This window comes from Maylandia zebra, linkage group LG5, assembly GCF_041146795.1.
Source record: "Maylandia zebra isolate NMK-2024a linkage group LG5, Mzebra_GT3a, whole genome shotgun sequence".
NCBI classification, from domain to species: Eukaryota; Metazoa; Chordata; class Actinopteri; order Cichliformes; family Cichlidae; genus Maylandia; species Maylandia zebra.
Window position 1 is genome coordinate 24,511,977 of NC_135171.1, and position 5,306 is coordinate 24,517,282.

Below are 5,306 nucleotides of genomic sequence, written 5' to 3' on the forward strand. Positions count from 1 at the left end.
CACAGAGTTTGGTCTTTATCTAATATCATCTCACTAAACAAAGAACTTCCTTCTGACATTTTCTTAAAGTCATGCAAATGGATTTCACTGCCTCTGTCTGTGATGAATAGTTTATAAATGAAATGATAGGATCTGATAAGATGACATTTTCCAAAATCCAAGAAAGTGACAGGATCACTGCGTGCCCCTCACTCTCCAGTAGCTTTGTTCCACTTGGTACTGTGATTACTTCTATGTGTCATTTCATAAAATCCCCAGTATAGCTTCGTCTTCCTGAGATCTAATCATATAATCGTTAATTCCTTCCCTTTTAACAAGAAAAAACTCAGAACGTGGCTCAAAGTGAATCGTTTTCTGACCAGTGTTTGGAGAGAGGAAAGATGAGTACTGTGGATGAACCCAGAGAGACCGACTACTGATGAGATCACACCAGCCATAATTCCAGTGTGTTATCAAAACACACACATTTGTGGAAAACAATTGTGAATTCAATACTTGCCCTATCATGCTACTCCACAGCATGACTGCTTTTGTTAACAAAAAGTACCTCATCACTATACCTTGTATAAAGCTTATATGTTTAGCATGTTTAATATAGTACTTTTTAATATTTATGTGTAAATGAGCGTATGCTGCTTTTTCATTTGCATCTGAATGCGTAACGGCTTTGCAATTCTGTTATTCATTGTATAATGCAATTGCAGATGCTGGGATTATTCTCCGTCTGCATGACACAACTGGGACTAAACTTTAGCTGTTAGACAGACGGTCTCACAATAGACTCTCGAATACCATAGTACTGAGAGCAGTGCATGGTCAGGTCAATGACTGCAAGGTCATAATGACTGTAGCACATGTATGTCTAAATGTTTGTTCCTGAATTTCTCCTAGATGGCTGGTTCAATCTTGATGAAAATGAAGCCTATAAACTATTTAGGGGATCTAGATTCATAACATCTACTGTGATTTAGGCAAATATTTACTTTAAATAAAAAAGTGCCTTTTCTTTTCTACTTTATTTGCTTTTAGAAACTGTGGAATTATGGCTGGTTTACCCTGTAAAGTTGGATTTTTAACACCGTTCAAAATAATATTCAGTATTCATTTAGAAGTCATTAAGCTATTTAAGTGTATTTAAAGTGTATATATGTGTTTATAGGAAGATAATTTTTAAAGATCTATATAACAGTAGACATAAATATGAGCCATACCATGTACAGGATGGACATTTTGTCTTTTTTTATAAGTTATATGTTACTATTGCATTTGCAATAGTTCAGAATTGTTAGTAAATCAATATGTTTTCTTTAAAAGTCACAGCTGTAACTTTACTAAGTTTGCCAGGCGTGTCTATGTGTCTGCCTTTGACAATGGACAATAACATCCACAAGCTCATTCACTGTTATTATAAAAATAATAGCCACAGATTTAACATATAATTGTGTATAAAGAGCCATACACTGATGGCCATAGCTACTTAGTCTGTAACAGTAATCGTTAAGAGCAATGTGGCTGTGAGTACATTATAAAAAAAAACATGCAAAGGTAAAGGACATGAGCGACAAGCAAATGCATCCCATTAAACAAAACTGAGATACATATTTATAGAAATATTTATAGAAATAGGATGATGAGAAATGAGGAAGCATAAGCCAGTGCATGGGAGAGTCAGTAGGAGAAAGGAGAGTAAAGCATTCTTCATTCTCGTGGTGAAGGAATAGCAGATTAGTTGACTCACACAGTTTTCTGGGGCAGTGCTTCGGGACAAAGCCGAGATAGAAACACAACACACGGAGGCCAAAAGTCAGCCGTGCACAAAGATCACAGCAACCTACATTTCTATCCAGATCTTTTGATAGTGAGCAGGATGGGAAAATAAGTGGGCAAGAGCATTTTGTGTAAACACACACACAAGTAACCAATTATCCTTTCATTCATTGCTCTCCTAGTAGTCATATTATTTATAAGACCTGATCATTGTCTGTTGGGAAACAATGATCCTTTTATGTACATTTACTAAAATATGTCATGCTTATTTGCAGTATTGAAACTACTGAATGTCACATAAGTCTATCATACGGTGCCATTTCCACCAAGTCTGACAACATTCTGAATTAATGTTTTCAGTGTTTATCTGCGTTTTGTTTGTGGCTTTGATGTAAATTATATCTTTCTCTGCTGATAAGCACCTCGAGGCAAGACGCAGAAGCATCCAAATGACTGTGATGTGGATGATGACAAAGGCAGGGAAAAATGGAGATAGGCAGAAGCATACGGACAGGCAAATAATGGATAAAAAGCAATAATAGGGCAGGCAAAAGGCCAAAAAGAGCCCAAAACCAGATACCATAAGTCAGTAATGAAAGCCCACGTGCAGTGGTTGATAGCTCAGCCACCTGGAAGGAAGAGATTTTTTTTCCTACAAAAACATCATTAAAGAATAGCCTAAGACATATGACAGTTTATAAAACACCCACTTTACTTTTTGCAACCTTAGGTCACCCACAGGTCATGCGGTCGCCTTAGATTTTACACTAAATTTAATCTGTTTTTGTTCGCTCTTGAGTCCATCCTGTTGTGACATGAGGCTGGAGTCATTCCTTTACTTTCAGCAGGGGGCAGCAAATTCCAAAATACCATGACTGAAGAAGGTTGTGCCCCATGAAAATGAAAGTGAAAATGTGTGTTTTTGTGCTAATGCTTCTGCAGCCGACTACATGTTATGATTGACTTTGTGTGCATGCTTCTAAACATGCGCAATATACTCTCTTCTCAGAAATACATGCATGTGTGCATCTCTTTGCCATTATAGCCAATGTTGCACTTTATAACCTCACCATGCCTTATATGGCATCATGTAATAACAGGCATATTTCATTCTTGCACCTTCTCTCTCTCAGAAAAGCAGATAAAATACTTTTCAGCTCAACAACACTGAGGACATGCCTCTGCACATCTGTATTTTAAATGTGTGCATGCATGTGAGACATTTTCTGCATGCACCTGAGAGTTTGAATCATGACTTCTTGGGGTTTCACATACACAAAGCAAGCGAGCGTGAGTGTGCTAGATGGAAAGTGGGTAACCAGCAGAGGGATGAGCATGCTGAAAAAGTCAAGAAGCGAGAGATGGAGAGATGGATCACGTAGGGAAATAGAGATGGGAGGATCACGAAAGAGAGTAATCTACTGCGTAATAAAAAAATATGACACGGTAAATATGGTTTCTGTACTTGGTGAGGTGTGAGGGTAGAGAGGCTGGACAGAAAACTCTGAGGTCAGAAAAGGTTACATTGTTCATCTTGCTCTGTATTATAGAGCCACACACTGCTCCATATACCAACTGATGACAATATTTGTTTCCATTGTTGTGGGTTTCACACACAAAGCAAAGGAGCTGACCATTTCTGAAGAATGTATTCTGTAAATAAGCTAATAAACATCGACTTATGTCATTTATTCTGTATTAAAACAAACACACAAACGACATACTGAAAATAATAATGGATTGCATTTATAAAGCGCTTTTCGAGACCCTCAAAGCACTTTACAATTCCACTATTCATTCCCTCTCATATTCACACACTGGTGGAGTCAAGATACAGTTGTAACCACAGCTGCCCTGGGGCACACTGACAGAAGCGAGGCTGCCATATCGCGCCATCGGCCCCTCTGGCCATCACCAGTAGGCGGTAGGTGAAGTGTCTTGCCCAAGGACACAACGACCGAGCCGGGCTCGAACCGGCAACCTTCCGATTACAAGACGAACTGCAAACTCTTGAGCCGCGAACGCCCGATAATAAGTTATTAATGAATCAAAGAAAGCATTTCTTTATATGTATTTGTTTGTTTTATCTCATTGTGTGTCAGGTTTCCTTCACTTGCTAGACAGTCGATGTCATCGATTTCATGGGTGATGATCAAATCATTCAAATAGTCAGTCAGTCAATATATCACTATACATTTGGACCAGGTCACTAAAGAATTAGAACTATGTCAATTTCTGTGCCAGAAAACCATAAACACTACTACATGTTCAAATACACAGAAATACACTCAACCTACTTGTGAACTTTGAAATGCTCTGAAATAATGAAATGAATTTAAGTTAAATTGTGCGTTGATTTCTACTGTAGTGCATTTATTCCTTCTCTGGGTGATCTATTAATTTCTACTCAGAGTCAGGGAAAGGCTATTGCACCGGAATTGGGAGTTTGACCCATATGCCAACATTTATTCCGTATACCATTATTTGTGTCAGGAGTTAAGTGTGTACTGTGTAGTTAAGAGGATGAGGGGACTGAGAAAGAGAGAGACATGGAGAAATAAATTGCATGGGTAAGGAATTCAATGAGATCTGCCTTGGCACCTTCTTTGAGTTGTCATGGGTCAAAGGAGAAGATGTCTGAAGATGCTCCAAGCATCTTTCTTTCTCGGTCCCACCATCCCTTTCCTCTTCAGTAAGCAGCAAACAGAGTGTAGCCTAAAATTCTCAGCATTATCATCTTTGATGCAATAGTGTTTATTATCCAAGGGGGTGATCCATTAGCAAGGATTGGCAGTACCCCATTTTTAGCTATTATTTATTTTAGATAGATTTTCATGCTATTAGCTAAACTGTGGAAAACACCCAGCAATAATCTCTAATCAGCTGTTTTGTCACAATCATTATTTTACAGTCTGATATGAATGACTTTTACAAAAGCTGAGCTGTGATCCTACCTGTGTGCAGCTAACAAGGATGAACAACCGTGAAATGAGCAAGTGGCTGCTGTAAAAGGTCAAACTCTGTGATGTGTGAATAAAAGGAAGGATCAGAGACTGGTCTAAAGCTTGGGGAAAAGTGTTGTTTTTCACGCCTGCTTGACATCTACATACAGTAAATTACATTTTATTTGCCACTGAAAGCTTTTCATAGTCCATCTACAAATTTGTTTCATGTGAGGGGGATCTCCTTGCTATATTTTGTTTTTGTTTTTCATGTTTTACTTTGTAAGCCACTAAAAATACTATATAAAAGCAGTATTATGTGGCAAAAGTGCAAATGCACATGTGAATGTGAACTAAATCATTTGTGTCTGCTTAGTAGACTCAATGAGTGGTGTATGCCCATTGGGTAAGCACTGGTTTATGCAGTAATAGCTTTTGGCAGCTGTGTAATTTGTGTTTATTTGTCTCTGACCTTGGAAAATTCTTTTTTGCAGTGCAGGTGTCATTGGTAAAATCCACACATACGCACAGAGAAAACAATGAGAAATAAGCGCTGTTTGTACACAGCTACACCATTTCACACACCAAACATATAAT